Raw genomic sequence first — 22,925 nt, forward strand, 5'->3', positions numbered from 1 at the left:
ACGTTATATGTGGATTTTTTCGAGCCATTCAGCATGAGACGATCATGGAATGCAAGTTTTTGGTCTAGTCATAACGGAATTAAGTTCGGGGCTCGGAGTGAGTCTCGGGGTAATTTGGTGATTAGAACGTTGCCGGGAATTAGAGGGTAACAGGATATGAATTATTGGCATTTGAGAATACTGAGAATAACGGGAATTGGAGGGTGTTAATTATAATTAACGAGATAGGCGGGAAATGACGATTTTACCCTTGGGAGTCTTTAGAAACCTTTTTTGACCCAGGGGTATTTTAGTCTTTTCACCCCTAGGATTGATTTAAGACATTAGAAGGTTGTGGAATTGTAAAAAACAGAGCATCATCATCCTCATATCTCTCCCTCACCTGTACACCATTTCTCCTCTTTCTTCCTTTGGAATTTTTGAAGCCAACTTGAAGAAATAAGCTAGGAGATCAAAGGTGGGAGCTTAGAAACTTAGTTCATCCATTGAAGATGACTCAAATCCAACTTGAGGTAAGATTTCATCCATGAACTTATGCTTTACCCTGTTTTCTTATGGTTTTCAGTCAAAGGAATTTGAGGTGTTAGTTGTGAGAATTCATGGAAGTTTTGGGTAAGATTGCTTGGGTTTTGATGAGGGTGTGATGTAGATGAAGTTTAGGGATTGAATTTGATGTTTAGACGAAGTTTGGGATTGGTTTGGAAGTTTGGTTTTCAAGGGAAATCGCAGGGGAGAAGACCAAAATTTTCTCTGGTTTGCTGATGGCGCCCCAGCACTAGGCAGGGCAGGTTCTGGGTTTCTTTGACTTTGGGGCAGCGCCCTAGCGCCACTAGGCAGCGCCCCAGCGCTAGTGCATTTTCCAGCAACCTATTTTTAGGGCTCGGGGTTTGGTTCCTTTACCCCGTTTGGGTAGATTAAGAGTCCCGAGAGTGCGGGATGGATCCCGGGAGTGAGGTTTTAGATTATAAACCTTTTTATGATTTATTTTATTGATGAGATTCCATATTTGGTTATGAATAGGTGACCGCTAAAGGATCAAAGGATTGATCTTTCTCAAGGATCGTTTTTATATTATTTCTCACTCGAACTCGAGGTAAGAAAACTGCACCCTATGTATATGACATGCGTGGTTGTTATAGAGGCATGTTGGTTGTTAAATGTGGACATTGATTGCATATTAAATGCTTGGAAAATCTTGCTTACTTGTGTATGGCACTGACTAGTCAGGGTCGGCATTGGTCGCGTATTACTGACCCGAGAGCCGGAAAATGGCATAAGCATCATGAACGCAGGGCCGATAAAAGATTAGATCTAATTGATATCAGCGTTGAATAACTCTGGGAGCATTAATTTTGGACCGACCCTAAGGTCGATGAAAATCATAAGCGCTTGACTAGTCTAGGACTAGTTTCTCAGAGCCAGGGCCTAAGGCTTAGGTGACTGCTTGTCACATGGCTAGGGAGTGGAATCCCACGGTTATGACTCTATGGTCATGCGGTAGGTTATATTGGTGACTAGTTCATCGAGCACCTATCTTGATAAGCTAGTGAAAGGATCACTTATTTATAAAGCCCAGGTGACCCTATCGTCATGTGGCTAGAGGGAACGGAACCCACCATAGTGACTTTTCAACTGTCACTCATCTGTTTAGGACTGAAAGTCCTGAATGATTATTATGATCATTGTTGATATTATATTCATGCTGTATTGTGTTTTCTTGCTGGGCTTTGGCTCATGGGTGCTATGTGGTGCAGGTAAAGGGAAAGAAAAGCTCACCCAGCCTTGAGCGGAGAGCTTAGGTGGTGATGTGTACATATGCAACCGCTTGACCACCACTGCCAAGGAGTTCTCAGAGGAACTAGGGGGTTTACCCTATTTTTGCCGCTTAGGTCAGCGGGTTGTAGATTTAAACTGTAATGACCATCTTGAGTTGTAAATAACTTGTAAATGTTTTTATGGGCCCATGAACAATTTAATGTTTAAATAAAATATATCCTTCCCTTTTGATTGGTATTCCACCTTAACTCGTTAATAACACCTAGAAGCACGTGTTTAACCAAAGAAATCGGGTAGCGAGTTAAATTCACGATTCACCGTTCACCATAATGGTCTTGGGGTATCCAGGGCGTTACAAATTTAACCCTAGTTCCTCTTTCAACCCTCGGCCATGGCGGTCGAGCAGCCGCATATGTACACATCGCCAACTAAGCTCTCCAACTCAAGGATGGTCCAACTTTCTTTTGCCTTTACCTGCACCACATAGCACCCGTGAGCCGAAGCCCAGCAAGAAAACTCAATATGCTCATGAATAGTAATAACATGTCATTAAATCATAAGGCACATGCCTAAAAAATATAGCCCTATTCAAGCAGGCAAATAAGTTCACGTAATGATGAATATAAAACATCAACCAATGATCATAATAATCATCCTGGGCTTTTAGTCCCAAATAGAAGAGTGACAGTTGTAATAGTCACTAAGGTAGGTTCTGTTCCCATTAGCCATGTGACGATAGGGTCACCGGGGCTTTGTAGATAAGTGATCATTTCACTATCTTAAACAAGACAAGTGTTCGATGAACTAGTCACCAATATAACCTATCGCATGACCATAGAGTCACAACCATGGGATTATGCTCCCTAGCCACGTGACAAACCGTCACCTAGGCCTTTGGCCCTAGCTCTGAGTAACTAGTCCTAGACTAGTCAAGCGCTTATAATTTTCATCGACCTTCGGGTCGGTTCAATGTCAATGCTCCCAGAGTCATTCAACGCTGATATAGATTAGATCTAATCTTTTATCAGCCCTGTGTTCAAGATGCTTATGCCGTTTTCGACTCTTAGGTCAATAATACGCGACCAGTGCCGACCCTGACTAGTCAGTGCCATACACAAGTAAGCAATGCTACCAAACATATATCATATGTCAAATATCCGAATATAGGGCATTCAACATGCTTACTTAACAATTGCTAGCATAACTAGGATCATGCATAAACACAGAGACTCAAGCTCTGAACAATCCCATATTCAATAATCATGGCATGCCCTATTCACATGTTTCTCGTGCATCACATACATCACATTTAATCACTCGGCATGCCTCAATAATAGCCATATACAAGTAAGTAAGATTTCTAAGCATTCAAAATTCTATCATTGTCCACATTTAAACATCCAACATGCATCAAGAATAACCATGCATGTCATATACATAGGGTGCAATTTTCTTACCTTGGGTTCGAGCAAGAATTAATAAAAGAACGATCCTTGAGAATGATCAATCATTTGATCCTTTAGCGGTCACCTAGTCATAACCAAATATGGAATCCCATCAATAAAATAAATCATAAAAAGGTTTATAATCTAAAACCTCACTCCCGGGATCCATCCCGCACTCTTGGGACTGTTAATCTACCCAAACGGGTTAAAGGAACCAAACCCCGAGCCTTAAAAGTCATCCTGAGCCCTAAAAATAGGTTGCTGGAAAATGCACTAGCGCTGGGGCGCTGCCCCAAAGTCAGAGAAGCCCAGAACCTGCCTTGCCTTGCGCTGGGGTGCCAGGAATGGCGCTGGGGCGCCATTAGCAAACCAGAGAAAATTCTGGTCTTCTCCCTTACGATTTCACTTGAAAACCAAACCTCCAAACCAATCCCAAACTTCACCCAAACATTAAATTCAATCCCTAAACTTCATCTACATCACACCCTCATCAAAACCCAAGCAATCTTACACAAAACTTCCATGAATTCTCACAACTAACACCTCAAATTCCTTTGACTGAAAACCATAAGAAAACAGGTGTTGATGGTGAGAACTCGTCAACCAAGTTAAGTTAGAAAAATAGAAATGTAGAGATTATCAAAAGAAAAAATTCAAAGATCTAATTGGAAACTCAAAGAACACTTGCAGAAGAAAAATGGTGAACTGAATTTGTATTCCTTATGGTGTAGTGCTACAGTGTTTTTTCCAACCCCCTTCCAAGTGGAAGTGGAATTCCTTTTATAGTGGGCTCTAATGGCCCCTGATACAATGTGGTCCAGGGGACCAGATAGTACGCAAGTACGGTGTCAGGAGAGTGGTATCAGGTGTAGTGGTGTTGGCTCTAGTACATGAACAGGGTTGGTGGGAGCACCTTCACTTTAGTACTTGATTGTGCCTCCACTACTCGCCCAGTATGAGTGTCAGGAGAAGTGGCACCACATGTAGTGGTGCAGGTTGCTGTGGTGTCGACCCTGACACATGGTCGACGACGTACAGGTAGTGCCTTTGCCATTGGTACTAACTTGTACCACCAATACCTGTCTAGTATGGACCCCATAATCACGCCCCTGTGCTCCTCCTGGCCGTACAACCCGTTCCCATACATGTGCTTTGTATTTGAAGGTCTCTCTCGTGTATTCAAGATATGCCCTTACTCCAACCCCTTTTCATTTTGCGAAATATAAGTGTACTTGTAGCTTTGAGTATGCTAAGCAGAGGGGTGTCATACCTCGCTGGTGACACCTTCCTTAGAGAGTAAAGAAGGGCCTCATCAGCGAGGCCTATGCTCATATCATAGGGCATTCAGGTGTGTGGGCGTAGCCGAGGCGAGGCCCTGCGGATGGCCTCGCGAGAGAGGCCTCGTGGGTGACGGATACGCCGAGGCGAGGCGAGGCCCTACGGATGGCCTCGCGTGATGGCCTCGCGGATGATGGAAGCGCCAAGGCGAGGCGAGGCCCTGCGGATGGCCTTGCGTGATGGCCTCGCGGGTGATGGATGCGCCGAGGCGAGGTGAGGCCCTGTGGATGGCCTCGCGTGATGGCCTCACAGGAGAGGCCTCGCGGGTGATGGATGCGCCAAGGTGAGGCGAGGCCTTGCGGATGGCCTCGCGTGATGGTCTCGCGGGAGGGGCCTCGCGGATGAAGAATGTGCCAAGGCGAGGCGAGGCCCTTGCCAGGTGTGGCGAGACAATGGTCTCACGAGATGGTTGCAGGATATCACGGGTGCATGAGACCCTCACGCACCTGCGAGACCACATGGGTGCGAGGCGCCACATGCACCTGCGAGGCTACATGGGCGTGAGGCGCTATGTGTATTCGTGAGGCGCCGTATGCGCTCGTGAGGTGTGAGGCGCCTTGGCTGGTGCAAGGCGACGAGTCCCGTGAGACGTCTGGGATGCCCGTGGGGGTCCGAGGCGAAGTGGTCATTTGGAGCAGGGTCGATTTGAGCACTAATTTGGGGGTTCAAATGGACTTCAAACATGGTTGCTTTGGACCTTCCAGGGACCTGAGGCATGAGAGGTGGGTTCTTTACCGGTGTTGAATTTTGAGCATCCACAACAGGGTAAAGCTTAAGTTCATGGATGAAATCTTACCTCAATTTGGATTTGATTCCTCTTCAATGGATGAACTAAGTTTCTAAGCTCCCACCTTTGATCTCCTAGCTTATTTCTTCAATTTGGCTTCAAAAATTCCAAAGGAAGAAAGAGGAGAAATGGTGTACGGGTGAGGGAGAGATATGAGGATGATGATGCTCTGTTTTTTACAATTCCACAACCTTCTATATCAATCCTAGGGGTGAAAAGACTAAAATACCCCTAGGTCAAATAAAGGTTTCTAAAGACTCCCAAGGGTAAAATTGTCATTTCCCACCTATCTCGTTAATTATAATTAACACCCTCCAATTCCCGTTATTCTCAATATTCTCAAATGCCAATAATTCATATCCCGTTACCCTCTAATTCCCGGCAACGTTCTAATCACCAAATTACCCCGAGACTCACTCTGAGCCCTGAACTTAATCCCGTTATGACTAGATCGAAAACTTGCATTCCATGATCGTCTCATGCCGAATGGCTCGAACAAATCCACATATAACGTTGTATTATTTATAATTCACCCACATGCATGAAAATATACAATCACGCCCTCAACGGGTCAAATTACCAAAATGCCCTTATAATTAAATGTGGACCCATATGCATGTATTTATCATCATATAATAATATAATTCACATAAACATGGATATAATCATTTAATAACATGATAAATCAATTATGGCCATCTCGGCCTCCTAATCAAGGTCCTAAACCTTATTAGGAAATTTGAGGCATTACAACTATCCCCTCCTTACAGAAATTTCATCCTCGAAATTTATCTGACTTGCCCGGAATAAGAATTTCGCACAACTGATTCCAGTTATTTAGGTCACTTTCTCGACCTCACTGTTTCTGTGACCTTACCTTGACTCAAGGTATGACTTTAACCTTATTTTTTTTTTCTGTTTCATATCTGGACTGGCTATTCCTTATAGAATAACTTAGCTTTAATTCCCAGATTCACATAACTCAACTCATGAGTTTCCTTTAACCCATGTCCTCAGCATGAAAATACATAACACACTGTATACAACTGACAATGCCAAAGATAAGGCTGATCCAAAGTCAACCTGACCAGTCCTATCCAGAATTCAAACTGTCAAATAATCCAGTATTCAAACTGTTAAATTACTCTAGGGCTCAACTTGCCCCTATCTCCTCACCCCTTTCCATGGTGATACTTTTAAGGAAGATACAATCTCCTACTTGGAACTTCATGTTCCTACTTTTCAATTCAGTAACACTTTTTCATTTACTCTGAGAAGTGAGCATCCAAGCTCTAACCTCTAATAATCTCAATGATCCCCTGAACTACCTCAGGATGTTGATTCTGGATCCTTACCCATCCTATTCCAATGAACTGGTGCTAAGCATTCTCAACATACCTCATTTCATAAGGTACCTTCCCAATACTGGATAACTTTCTTTCTCTCTCTGATTTACCATCAGTCTGAGAATAATAATCTGCACTAAATTCCATCTACATACTTATTGCCTTCCATAACCTCTCCAAGACCTGGAGATAACAATAGAGTCTTCATCTGATAAGATAGACCTTGAATTCTCAAGAAGGCATACTATCTCTTTCACATAGAGATCTGATTACTGATCAACTGTGTTACTTGTTCTTACTGACAGAATGGAATTCTCTTTAAATATTGGTCCATAATGATCGAATGCCAACTCATACTGACCCACTAACCTGAGCAATCCCACCGCGAAACCCTTCACGATGCTTTCTTGTTTCCATTATAAAATACTCAAAGGCTGCAATGGCCCCACTGATTTCTGATACTCTGTCTTAACCTGCTAACAGGCTAAGAACTTTACCACGCATTCCATTACATCCATTTCCATCTCAGGCCATCACTATCAAGCTTTCATATCCTGTTACATTTCCATGATGCCTGAATGAAGAAAATAAGAGAGTAGCATGAGATTCATTCAGAATCTCCCAATCAATTCCAGTGTCTGTCAGGTTCCATATCTGACCCTTATACCTCAATAAATTCATACTTGACACTGTTAAATCCTTAGCTAATCCAGCTAAGACTTTTAACTCAATCTTTCTTATCTGTGGTTCACTTAGTCATGTTTCCTTTTGATCCTTTCCGAAATGATAATCTCAAACATAAAACTGACCACCTGGCCCACCAGAAACTCTACTCTAATTATGGTCAGATACTTTAACCAACATATTTCATAGGCAATCCTTTTCCCTGTCACTGAGGTGTCATGACCACTTACAAACTGATTCTGATCTGTAAGAAGACTCAGAACTCTTTCCCAAGGCACATATAATATCCTTACTACCTAAGGAAACTCCTACCCCTAAGGCATTCCTTGACCTTGGCAAATCTACGCAAAGAATACATCATAATACCATCGTCCAAGACGATCACAAATCCCATTCAAATAAACCTTTGAATGTTCTGTTCATCTAATTCACAAACACTTGGCATTAAACAAATTCTCAAAACCTACTCAGCACTCTCAGTGCTCTTATCTACTACAAACAATCTTTTGCATATTCTTCTCCCTGATCTCTAGCTAGTACTAACCAGATCCAAAATCCACCTTAGAGAATACCATCTTATCCCATAACTAAATCCTTTAAATCTTACAACTCTGCCGAGCCATTCAAGACAGTGCCCTAGACCTGAATCCATTCCTGCCACCAATCAATTCACCATTCTATTCTCTTTTTATGCAAACACAACCCCGACTAATCCCCTGGAAGCACATCCAGAACTCACAGACTAATCCAGTTTGTCCTGATCCCACTGGCACAATCTAAGTGGTATCCACCACACTAGCTAAGAGTTCTATGCATCCCTTTACAATAAAACTCTAGTTCTCAATACAGATGTCATCAACATACCAAATCTATGCACAGTGCCAACTGCCACAAGGCTTTCCGCTCTCAAGCTCAAGAGTTACTATACTTTCCTTGCCATTTAAAATTTCCCCACACTTACTTAACCCATCTATATCTAGGATCATCTCAAAAATCAATCATAACCAACCTTATCATATCAACTGATGAGTCCTTTTCACCACAATCCAACTCATCTCTTAAATCACCAATACAGTATCACTTTCCCATCACAACATAACCATGTGATCTGCATATCATCTTTATGCCCCTCTATATTCAACAAACAAAGGAACAACATGGCACCAAAACCAGTCAGCATAACTTAAAAATCAGAACTAGAAAACTGACCTTGCACCCCTGAGGAACTAGTCTCAATCTCAGACTCTGACTGCCTCAGAATAAACACTCGAGCTGGAGTCGAGCTGTCTATCCTCTTTTGCTCATCCTCTCTTAGCATTGGGCAATTCTTCATAATATGCCCAACCATGCCACATGCGAAACATGCCTTTGCTCGACATTCTCCCCGATGACGCTTCTTGCACCGAGTGCAGACTGGATGAGTCTTCCAGCTTTCCTTCTTGCTTTCTCCAATAAGTGGAGGTACCACTATCTGAGCTCCGTACTCCCTAGCACTCTTCTTCTCATTTCTCCTGCTCTCAACAACAAGAGCTTTCTCTACCATCTGAGCATAGGTAGAGATTTCATACACTGGGGCAACTCTAATGCCCCGAGCTATTCCAGGATTCAATCCCTGAACAAACTTTTCCTTCCGAGCTACATCTATGGGTACCATGTCAAAAGAAAACTTGGCCAACCCATCAAATCTGTTAACATACTCGGTTACTGTTGCATTACCCTAAACGAGATTCACAATCTCATTCATCTTAGCTGCCTAAATTCTTTCCAATCCATCACAGCTATGTCTCGTGTCTGGGATACTACTTCCCACCACGTCCGGGCATCATCCCGCCATACAAATGTAGCACAAGCCACCTTATCGTGACCTACCAGCCCCATACTATCAAGAATGGAACTGATCATGCCCATCCATTGCTCAGCTCTGAATGGATCTAGGCCTCCCTTGAAGAATGGAGGGTAATACACCTAGAATCTACCACAGAGAAATTCTCATCTGCTCTCAACCCTAGGCTGAGCCAAAGCTGATGCCACTCTTGGCATAACTAAGGAAGAAGTGTTTCCCGACAGGTTCCGCTATTGCTTCAGACACCTGATCTCTTCCTCATGCCTCTACAATCTTAATTGCAAATCTATAAGCATTTGCTGGAAACTCGGAGGGGCAGACGACGAGATCAACCCCTGACTAAAACTCCCAGCCTCAGTATAACCACCACCAGGCATCATTATCTGCCTTGGATATAAACCTGCTGATTGAATTTTCAGTCAATAACTTGACCCATTAATCATGATGAGCATATCAAGAGCTTTCCCCACGGGAACAATCTTACCATACCACATCCACAAATCACTGTAGTGCTAAAACACATGCCCATGGCATTCATACACCAATCATAATCCCTGCTCTTCCAACATTCATACCATGCCTCCAACTCCAGCATGCAAATATCACAATTATATATGTTCATGGAGCAGGTAATCATATGATCACATTAATATATATGTTTACGGAGCATATAATCATATAGTTAAGAACCAAGCTCTATCAGAATCTCATGCTCGCTAATACAATGTGCAGACAAATCATTTACATTCTATTTAAGCAGTTAAGCACAAAACTACAGAAATAGTTACCATTCCCTGAGTGAAGTTATCTTCAATGACGAGTGTACATGCCCAGGTTATCTTCAGGAACCATAAACCTTGGCTCGCTCTGATACCAAGTTGTAATGCCCTAAACTCCAGGGACCTTTAGGTGTGCCTTATAAATAGTGCTAAACTCGTTAATCGAGTCATTTGGCCAAAATCATGTAACAAAGTATGATTATCAGTTTAGGGATTAAAAATTTTGGTTAAGATATAACGTTTCACTAAAACGTTTACTCTATACATTGGGATCCCAAAAATATAATTTAAAGGTCTATTACAAGAAAATATTTACAACCAGCCGATCTAAGCGGCAAAATAAGGTTTAACCCTAGTTCCTTTTTCAACCCTTGGCCGTGGTGGTCGAGCAGCCGCATATGTACACATTGCCACCTAAGCTCTCCAACTCAAGGATGGTCTAACTTTCTCTTGCCTTTACTTATACCATATAGCACCCGTGAGCCGAAGCCCAACAAGAAAACTCAATATGCTCATGAACAGTAATAACATGTCATTAAATCATAAGGCACATGCCTAGCAAATATAGCCATATTCAAGCAGGCAAATAAGTTCACGTAATGATGAATATAAAAAATCAACCGATGATCATAATAATCATCCCGGGCTTTTAGTCCCAAATAGAAGAGTGACAGTTGTAATAGTCACTAAGGTGGGTTCCGTTCCCATTAGCCATGTGATGATAGGGTCACCAGGGCTTTGTAGATAAGTGATCATTTCACTATCTTAAACAAGACAAGTGTTCGATGAACTAGTCACCAATATAACCTATCGCTTGACCATAGAGTCACAACCATGGGATTATGCTCCCTAGCCACGTGACAAACCGTCACCTAGGCCTTTGGCCCTGGCTCTGAGTAACTAGTCCTAGACTAGTCAAGTGCTTATAATTTTCATCGACCTTCGGGTCAGTCCAGCGTCAATGCTCCCAGAGTCATTCGACGCTGATATCAATTAGATCTAATCTTTTATCAGCCCTGCGTTCAAGACGCTTATGTCGTTTCCGGTTCTTAGGTCAGTAATACGCGACCAGTGCCGACCCTGACTAGTCAGTGCCATACACAAGTAAGCAATGCTACCAAACATATATCATATGTCAAATATCCGAATATAGGGCATTCAGCATGCTTACTTAACAATTGCTAGCATAACTAGGATCATGCATAAACACAGAGACTCAAGCTCTGAACAATCCCATATTCGATAATCATGGCATGCCCTATTCACATGTTTCTCGTGCATCACATGCATCACATTTAATCACTCGACATGCCTCAATAATATCCATATCTAAGTAAGTAAGATTGCTAAGCATTCAAAATGCTATCATTGTCCACATTTAAACATCCAACATGCATCAAGAATAACCATGCATGTCATATACATAGGGTGAAGTTTTCTTACCTCGGGTTCGAGCAAGAATTAATAAAAGAACAATCCTTGAGAACGATCAATCCTTTGATCCTTTAGCGGTCACCTAGTCATAACCAAATATGGAATCCCATCAATAAAATAAATCATAAAATGGTTTATAATCTAAAACCTCACTCCCGGGATCCATCCCGCACTCTCGGGACTCTTAATCTACCCAAACAGGGTAAAGGAACCAAACCCCGAGCCTTAAAAGTCTCTAGAGCCCTTAAAATAGGTTGCTGGAAAATCCACTAGAGAAAATTATGGGACGCTGCCTAGTGGCGCTGGGGGGCTGCTCCAAAGTCAGAGAAGCCCAGAACTTGCCCTGCCTAGTGCTGGGGCACCAGGAATGGCGTTGAGGCGCCATCATCAAACCAGAGAAAATTATGGTCTTCTCCCTTGCGATTTCTCTTGAAAACCAAACCTCCAAACCAATCCCAAACTTCAGCCAAACATCAAATTCAATCCCTAAACTTCTTCTACATCATACCCTCATCAAAACCCAAGCAATCATACACAAAACTTCCATGAATTCTCACAACTAACACCTCAAATTCCTTTGACTGAAAACCATAAGAAAACAGGGTAAAGCTTAAGTTCATGAATGAAATCTTACCTCAAGTTGGATTTGAGTCCTCTTCAATGGATGAACTAAGTTTCTAAGCTCCCACCTTTGAACTCCTAGCTTATTTCTTCAAGTTTGCTTCAAAAATTCCAAAGGAAGAAATATGAGAAATGGTGTACGGGTGAGGGAGAGATATGAGGATGATGATGCTCTGTTTTTTACAATTCCACAGCCTTCTAATGGCTTATATCAATCCTAGAGGCGAAAAGACTAAAATAACCCTAGGTCAAATAAAGGTTTCTAAAGACTCCCAAGGGTAAAATCGTCCTTTCCTGCCTATCTCGTTAATTATAATTAACATCCTCCAATTCCCGCTATTCTCAAATGCCAATAATTCATATCCCGTTACCCTCTAATTCCCGGCAACGTTCTAATCACCAAATTACCCCGAGACTCACTCCGAGCCCTGAACTTAATTCCATTATGTCTAGACCGAAAACTTGCATTCCACGATCGTCTCATGCCGAATGGCTCAAAAAAATCCACATATAATGTGGTATTATTTATAATTCACCCACATGCATGAAAATACATAATCACGCCCTCAATGGGCCAAATTACCAAAATGCCCTTATAATTAAATGTGGACCTATATGCATGTATTTATCATCATATAATAATATAATTAACATAAACATGCATATAATCATTTAATAACATGATAAATCAATTATGGCCCTCCTGACCTCCTAATCAAGGTCCTAAACCTTATTAGGAAATTTGGGGCAATACAAGGGTCGCGACCTGCACTCCCCGAGTCGCGGTGCGCGCCTGGAAAACTGAGGCTCCCAGCCTTAAAACTCATGCGGGCCGCGGCGCCTGAAGAACAGGGCCGCAACCTGAGTTCCCAAACCAAGAAAACTACCCTTTTTCCCAGCGTTTCCTTCGAGTCCAAGCCTCAAAATTCCACCCATGCCTTCAGCCAAAATTAGAACTAAACCCAGAATTCTTATCCCTATAACTTAAACATCATATCCAACCTTATTAGCAATTCTTACTCTTCCTAACACCCAAAATTAGTTATCAAATTCACACTCATGCAAGCTCAACCCCTTTAACATAAACTCAGAAGAATAGAGAATTTGACTTGAATTCTTACCTCAAATTGCAGCCTAGTTTCCCCAGTAGTATCTTTGAATGAACACAACTTAATCCTTAGGTTCCCACAGCTGAATTCTTTGGTTCAAACCTTCAATTCATTAAGATTTCCTCAAACTTAAGAGAGAGAGTGTGAGAATGTGTTGAGAGGTTCTACTACTTTCTGGTTACCCCTTAGACGCTTACAGTGTAAAAGCTTAATTTGAAATGACCAACCTGCCCCTTATTACCAACCTAGTCCTTAAATTACCCCTAAGGGTAGAATGGTCATTTCTCCCTGATTCCCGCTAATTCCTCAAGTGTTCCTAGCATTTATCAAGTAATCCCATCGTCTCTAAATAATTATCAAATACTTACTCAATATCTAATAAATCCCAAAATATTCTTTAAATTCCAAAAATATCCCTAGGCTCCCCCGAGCTGGGTATTTAAACCCCGCTGTGACTATTTTTCCTTTCCGCTCACTAGGACTGTCTTGAGCCATATACTGGAAATATATCCACATAATAATGTGGTCTCAACCATATATCACATAAAATCACATTTATGCCCTTAACGAGCCAAAATTACAAATATGTCCTTATAAGCTATAAAGAGCCCACATTCATATCTAATACTCATAAACATGCATATAATACATTCATATAATCATATTAATCACGCATGCCACATAATCATGCATTTAACCAATTAAACATACATATATCCAATTATGCTTTCCTGGCACGCTAACTAAGACACTAAGCCCTATTAGCAATTTTGGGTCGTTACAATATAATTCATCCATAACACAGTCATTCACATTTAAATAGATATTCAAAGGCATGATTATAATCATGTTCAATAACTAAGGCTCAAGCCCTAATCACAACCCAGGTGCAGTTTTCTTACTTCATGTCCTGTGCAAATAATGGTACGACCCCAAGCACGATCCTTCCCCGAGCCTTGTGGTAAACCTAGTCACAACCATAAAAAATACTCTCATTAAGATTCAACTCCAAACATAGATTTTAAGACCAATCCCGTGCTTTCGGGACCTCCAATTCCACCAAACAGGGTGGTGGAATCATCCCCTATGCCCCCAAGATCTTCCCAAGCCCCAAAAAGACATATCTTGAATTGGATATAGGGCAGGGGCGCCTAAAATAGGCAAGGACACCCCAAAATCCCCATGCATAGCGCAGGGGCACTACAACGCGAACCCAGAATTCCGGGTTCTGTGTTTTGTAACCTCTCCGATCCATTTCGCCGAAATTCTGACCTAAGCCTCCATACAATCACCAAATGAGTTCCCGACCAATTTTCCATCAATTTTTAACCATAAATAACCTCATACTACTATTAGAAAAAAACCCAAACCTCAAGTATCAAAAACTCAACCAAAAACACCCAAAATCTGAAAATCACTCAAGAGCTCAAACACTCCTCAAGAACACAAAGAACAACAAGATGAGCCAAGATAATTCATACCTCAGTTGCCACAAATTCGAGAATTACAGCCCAAATCCAAGTGGAGATTAGCCAACAATCACGTTTTCCACCAACAATACCAATACAAAAACTCCCTAGAATCATCAAACTTTCAAAACACCAAAATTCCCACTTTTCTTAAGAACACTATGAGCTAAGATAAAAAAAAAAACTCAAAGAATGGCAACTTACCTCTGAATTTTGAATTCCCCTAGGTTGATGATGATCCTAGTAACCTCTAGCCCCACTTAAGAGCTGCAAACTCACAAGAATCCCCCACTAGATTACTTGGCCAAGCTTGGGTGCCCTTAGCCTTCAATCCAATTTTTAAAAGAAAACCAAGAGAGATGGAGACGTGTACATGTATGAGACAAAATGCTCAGCTGCTGGTCTAACTTTGCCTAGTCAAGTGGATGAAATGACCAATTTTCCCCTACTCTAACTTATTCTTAAAAATCAACTCAATGGCACTTTAATCATTTGCCAAAATCCTCGTTAACCTCAAATTTCACCACGAATTCCCAATTAAATCCTCTAATACCAAATACTCACTAAATTAATTCACATTTATCAATAAACCCTGGTAACTTGCCAAATTACCAAAATACTCCTAGGCTCACCCCGAGCCAGGTATTAATCCCCATTGTGACCTTTCTACCAAATTGCTCACTAGGATCGCCTCGTGCCGAATATCTCAAATATATCCACATAATAATGTGGTCTCAATCATAAAACATATATAATTACATGTATACCCTTAGTGAGTCGAAATTATGAAAATGTCATTTTTAAAAAAAATGGGTCCACAAGCATATTTAATACACTTAAACATGCATAAGCAATCATATCATAATATAACTCATATAATTAACATAATCACATATATAATCATAATTAAATCATATTAACATATAAAAATCCAATTATGCCCTCTTGGCACACCAATCAAGACACTAAGCCTTATTAGCAAATTTGGGACGTTACAGTTATGATGATGATGATGATGATGATGATGATGATGATGATGATGATGATGATGATGAGGGGGATAGGATAATACCAACCCCATGATAACCACTACTATGACTATTGTCATAATAATGGGCATCCAAGAGGGCAATTTGTTCTGCCAAGGCCACCTGGGCCTCAAAATTGTTGGTATTAAATATGATAAATCAGGATATGCAACGCAATAGATCTTTTAAAAAAATTATTAAAATCAGCTAGGATCATACATATATAGATATATTAAAATCATACACAAATAGATTAGATATTACCTTTTGTAGCCAATCAATAGTCCACGAATCTTTTTGTATAAATCAACGATCTTCCTATCCTTATTCTGAAAGCTCACACCTTGATCTTCCAAACCAATCCTCAAACACACAAGGACGTGTGTGGGCACGTAGGATTCAAAAAGGTTGATTTAGACTTTCTAGATGTACTCAACACATGAGATTTAGAGATGTTTGAGTAGAGAGAGGCTATTGAAATTAGAATTTCAAGTTTAAGAAATTCTATCGTTTATTTTCTTAAGAGAGAGTCTGTGTAATGGCCCACGTCACTATGGCTGCTTCTTGGAATGATGACTGGCCCTACAAACCAGCACGAGTCTTTCTAGCGTGCTTTGTGTTGGGGTTTTATGCCCTAATTAAAACCCAAATGCTTTGTAATCTCATTTTATTATCAATAAAAGAATAGAAATCATTTTTTGACTTGGTCAATCACTTTGCTCACATGTTTTATTTTCATGATTATTTATTTAATATAAACTTCTATTAAATCCCGAGCATATAGCTAATCTTATTTATAGTGACGTAATCACAGTGGAATATAAATATGATTATATGTTCAAAAATAAGTTAGTCCTAAGATTAGTCAGTGCACCGGATTTACACTGACTTGCCAATCTACGATATGATCTACTTACACATTACAGTGTTATGTTCTTTCCAGAACATTAGCAAAGTAGATAAGATCAGATGTATTTGTTACATCGGACAGGACCGATATTGACAGTTGATAAGATAAGTAAACATACCGTTATTATCTATTCTAGTCATATCATATAGTTGACCATAGGTCAATTCAATCTCAATTCTGAGTGGTTAGTATTCTAACTGATTGTATTATTTGAGTTCTTTGACTTGTTCGTTACCAGCTTACCCTACGGACTAGCCCATACTTACATCTTGGGAACTCGGTAGTATAATTGAGTGGGAGTGTTAATCATAGATATGAACATCTATAGCTTCTGATGAAGAAGTGAAACGATGGTTTCCTTTTAGTTTGGTTCAAGGTGATAAATGATAGAGATCTCATTTCAGTAATTAAATTAGTTTACTGAAATATCATTTACAAGGAACTAAGTGTTTTAAGGATAAAATACACTGAGGGGTAAAACGGTATTTTAGTCCTGTCTCATTGTAGACCGTCTATAGAGGATTGAGTGACAATTATGGTTGTAACAATGGATAATTAATAGCGTATCTATATTTGTTATAGAGCGTTCTATGAATTCAAGAGTGCAATTCCAAGTCTATAGTGGAGTCACGAGGAATTAATAAGTTAGTAAATTTATTTGTTAGATTTATGAAAACTTATTGGAGCTTGATTTCATAGGCCCATGGTCCCCATTATACCTTGGATAAAATCATCTAGATAGTCTCAATTAATTGATTTAATCATCAATTAGAATTATCAAAGTTGACCAGGTCAATTTTGGATAGTTTCACAGAGTTGTGTAATTTTGAGAAGAAAAGAGAAATTATGGCAGATTTATTAATTAAGATAAATTGGTATCTAAATTAATAAATAAATTTAAATCAAGGTTCAAATTATAAATAATTAATTTGATAAAGGATTTAAATAATTATTTAATTAATTAAATCAATAGAAAATAACACAGGCTTTGATTTTAAGTCCAATGGGCTTATAATCAAATGGGAAATTTCACGGGCCTATAGCCCATGATAATTTCGACCTAGGGCTTCAAAATGGCTGTTATTTTATTGATTTTTTAATTAAATTAAATGGCCTAATTGAGTCTATAAAAGGAGTGCTTATAGAGAAGTCAAAACAGGGGTTTTTGATAAGTCAGATTTTCTGATAGTTTTATATTCTCTCTAAACACAAGTCCTTTTCTAAGCCTCTTTGTTATTTTCTCTTCTTCTCTCTATATCTATCTCATGTGTTGAGAATTGCCCACACTAGTCTAGGTGGTTCTAAGGATACATTGGAAGATCGTGAAGAAAATAGAAGATCGGTTCAGTTTCTTGATAATACTCTGCGACAGAAAGGATACAAGAGTTAGAGAAACTGAAGGAAGGACTCTTAATTCCGCTGCGTATACCGTAAGTATTATATTATTTGTTTCTCTTTGAATTCAATTTTAGAAACATGTTTTAGGCTATCTCTTATTAATTTGTTTAATATTAGATATACATGAAAATAAATAAAGATCCTGTATAAGTTTTTCCAACACTTTGTCCTCACTCGCACGCTTCCTGGGAAAAATTCCCAGGAGGTCACCCATCTTGAGATTACTCCAGGTCAAGCAAGCTTAACTTTGAAGTTCTCAAGTGATGGGCTACCGAAAAGAAGATGCATCTTGTTGATATAGGTAGTACCCATCAATCTATTTAAGCCATCTTCAACTGTGTAGTCCCATACATACACAGTCTTAGAATCATCACACTTGACCTTCCTTAGGCGGTGTGGGATTACACAGCTTTACTCGGTCTTTCCCCCTACGGATCACGGGATACTGACTGTCACAATCTGATAGTTAACTGCTTAATTAGACATCTTTTTTTTAAAAGTATCTTTTCTTTTTTAGGTTTATAAAGATAATTAACTATTTTAATTCATATTTATTTTATTTAAAATAAAACTGATTAGTTACATCTATTTAATTATTTAATTAAAATCATTTTTATAAAGAATAATTAAATATAATTAAATAAACAAATTAATTTGAAATTCGAATCCTAGTGATATTTCTATCCCTGAGTGGCGCCAAACACACTCACTGTACAGTGAGTGTGTCGTGAGCCACATTAGGGTTTTTCCTAATTTTTTCATTTGTTTCTTTAATTAATATTTAAAAAAAATGTATTTATCCCAAAATAAATATCAGTCAATTCAAAATTAACTTTATCTTAAAATATCAGTGTTAAATAAATAAATATCTTATTATAAATATGATACTTATTATTCTCTCTCTATATTAATCAAAACATGATTAATATTTATTTTAACATATAGTTTTCCAAAATAAATACTATATAGTTAAATTAATTAGTTCAAAATTAATCAATTGCCTATAATTATCACATTTTCATTGCCCTAGAAAATTAATTCATTTGCAATTAAGTCTTTCTCTTTATAAATTTTTCTTTTGACATCCTTACCTTTGAAAGTGTAGGACAGAGGTGATTTGGGGACCATGGACCTATAATGCAAAGCTCCAATAAACCAGATTATTAATTAAACATTTTAACCTAATATTCTTATTTATTAATTCCATGATTACTCCACTATAAATATGAAATTGCACTCTATGTATTTATAGAATTATGTTTACAGAGTTTTCTCTTATAGTCCAGTGATATAATCAATAAATATAATTATGTCCTCCATTTATTAGTTCGTTAATTAGAGCTGGTCAAAATTACTGATTTACCATTCTAATTACCTCTTGATCCTTAAGTACCATTAATTCACTAGTGAATAATTAATCTATAAACAAATTATAGATTTGAGCTCAATAACTATTCAGTTCCAGAATTAACCCTTAAGGGAACCAATATTCGATCTAATAGGAAAGTACAGATTCCATTATTGTAGATCATGTTCCGAGTCATTCGTGAAATTGAATCTCCAAAATAAATTCATTAGCCTCATTATACTAAGAAACCTTAACGAGTGAATCAAAACATCTAATAAGCACAAACAGAAGTTCATGACTACTCATGATTTACAAATAATCATCTATATGATAAGAATTAAATATTTATGGCAAACAGTAAGTTTATAAATATAATTAATTCATATCTATCATGTCATATATAATCTCTATTATATACAATACCTTACCACGATCTATATCCACATCAGTAATCTGAATCTAGATTACTTGCATCTCGCATGCTTAGTAAACTGCACTAGTAACCATTCATTAAAGATTCCTTACTTTAATATGTTACTGACTATTTTATTCATTATATATGATTTTAATTCTCTCATACTAATACAAGATCATATTCTCATGAATGAATATGAAATTTTTGTTGATATTATTATATAATTAATTCAAACAATAATTATAATATTCGAATATAATAAAATTGTACTTTTATTTAAATCAATAAAATGTCTTTACATGCTTTTAGGGTATTAATCCTAACAAAAATATCCCTGCTCGGAATAATATGTTGCTTGAAGGACTGTTTGTCCCACCAAGGTAGCATGAGCCAACAAATTGTCTAGCTAGACTACCTCTTGGTGCTTCTTGAGAAGATAGTCAAAATGTTGGGGGGCTATCGAGAGGAAACAATGTCTTTAATAGACTCGAAAACTGGGGACGTAACTTGTGAGATATCCTCGATCAGATTCAGGAAGGTAATGAGTCTACTCCTATGGGACCTGTTGCACCAGTAATCCCTCCAACACCACAGAATAAAGCTGCAGCACTCCCAGGCGCCGCACCAGCAGCTGCTCCACTGGTCGCCCCTGCTATTCAAGCACAACTCACTGCTTTAACTCAAATGGTTCGAGAGTTGACAGCCCTGAAAGCAACTAACATTGATTTAGAAAGAAGGAAAGGCTCTCCTTTCTTTGACAAGATAAATGCCCTTACAATTCCTCCTAAGTTCAAAATGCCAACTTGGAAGATGTACACTGGAAAAGAAGACCTCGTTTATCATGTGAATTTTTTTGAGATTTAGATAGATCTCCAACGGGTTTGAGATGATGTTCATTGTAGGATCTTTCCTGCTACTCTGGGACCATTAATTATTGGGATGCATTTGTAAGGCTCTTTTACTCACAGTTTTTTGGTGCTCGAACTCTGCCAGCCGAGCTTAATGACCTTGTTGATATTAAACAAGGACCCAACGAGCCCCTCAAAGATTATGTGCAACATTTCATGCAAGAAGTGGCTTGCTCTAAGACAGTCAGTGATGATGGAAAACTGATGGCTATCATGGTTGGAATCCAAGTCAAAGGTCTGCTTTGGACCGACCTAAGAAGAAAGACCGCTTAATCGACCATAGAGTTTCTTGATTGAGCATATGAGTTTATTAAACTGGAAGAAGCTATTCAGAACGCTAATCAAGCTAACCAAGCAGGAACCAGTATTGCACCAACAAAAAACTTTGGTGCAACTAACTAGAAATAGACAACCAATGGTAATGGTAATAAGAATAACCAGAATAATGGTAAACAAAACAACAATTCAAGCAGTGGCAATAATAATGATAATAAACGAGCAAAGATCAGTGATAAGCCACGAGAATATGTGCCTCGTTTCCCACCTACTCTATGCTCTTAGGGTCATGAGCAGAGGTCTTTCAAGCTACACAAGCTGAAGTACCTTATAGGATTCCCAATCCTTTAAGGCAAGATATAAGCAAGAGAGACACCAACAAATTATGTCGTTTCCATAGTGATTATGGACATGACACTAATGAGTGTAACCAACTCAAAGACAAAATCGAGTTCCTCATTCGTCAAAATCATCATGCAAATTTTTCCGAACAGAATCCGGCTACTGCAGGAACTCGTGATGCACCAGCCTAATCACTACAACCAGCCTCTATAACAGATAGATTAGACATGATTTGCAAAGGAATGCACCTGGTTAGCAAAATCAGAAAGGCCCTAGAACGATATGCCCGAACACTATGCCATAAACTAGGAGAAGTGGTGTTGGCAGTTGACGAGCATACTCCCAAAACACTTCGGTACGAGTGTAAGCCTATCATTCTTCAACTTGGGTTTTCATAATCTTTCTCAATCTTTATTTAGTCTATGTCAATCCATTTTTTGTGTAGATTCTAAATTTAGAGGTGGTGTTATCTCACTCTCCCTCAACAATCTAATACTCTATAATCTGAGATAGCATATCATGGAAGAATCTTTAGTTCTAATTAATTCATTTTGTGTTTTCTATAATCAACAATGAAGGAAATTTGTTCACCTTCTACAACCTTCAAATCCTTGTTTCAAGATTTTGTTTGTGTTGAACACATAACCATGAAATATCAAAGAAAGTTGTATTTGGAAATGCTCTACATAAATGTGATTGCATACTTAAGGAGATTGATATCATCAAATTCCTTATTTCTAGATGTGTAGATTTCAAGAATTTAAATGAAATGTGTTTGCTACCATATTTTTGTGAGTTTGAGATTATTGTTTATGTTAAGAGTACGATGGTGAATGCTAATAAATAATTCAAGGGTTATTGTTATACTTATTTTGTTTGTAAGATTATTTATCATCATGTGAGATATGTGTTATACCCTGACTTCAGCACGAGTCCTTCATTCAGCTCGGGTACAGCTGGCAAATAAATACACGGAGAAATAACCAAGGAAATGATCTGTTTATTATCCACGTAAGCAACTTCGGTGTTAGGTGTCCTGGGTTTAACCTGAGCTATAGATATGAAGGTTGTGAAGCACGAGCTCATGATATTCAATCGGTTGCCGAAGTACAAGCTCGGAGAGATATCCAGCTCGAAATAATTCAAATATACTGCGTACCTACGGATCCCCAAAGACTCGGGTATTTTTATACGCTTATTTATGACCAGCTTGTCATATTCAATATCCTAATATAAATAGGAATTGTTTATATTAAATGTAATAAATATGTAAATCCGTGATTGACTCACGCGGTTACCCAAACCTGTCCATGGAATTTCTCTACAAATACTGAGAATATTGGACAGGGAAAGGGACGATTATTCTATAATACTGAAACTCTACCAAAATAGAGAGAGAAATAACAATAATATAGACTCGTGGACTAGGTGGATTTTAACCATTGAACCACGTAAAAATATTTGTGTTCTTGCGAATTCATTTCATATTTCGATTTATTATTAAGCACTAATTCAACATTATTATTTCTTCAATACACTATTGGCGAAAAACTGCGTCAACAGTTTTGTGCTTTCATTAAGAGGACATAATTAGTGCTTTCATAAAAATCCCATTCAAATTTCATCATGGTGATCACTCGGTCAATGCACGACAATGAGATAGAACAGC

The sequence above is a fragment of the Humulus lupulus genome, chromosome 8 (assembly GCF_963169125.1).
Source record: "Humulus lupulus chromosome 8, drHumLupu1.1, whole genome shotgun sequence".
Taxonomy (NCBI): domain Eukaryota; kingdom Viridiplantae; phylum Streptophyta; class Magnoliopsida; order Rosales; family Cannabaceae; genus Humulus; species Humulus lupulus.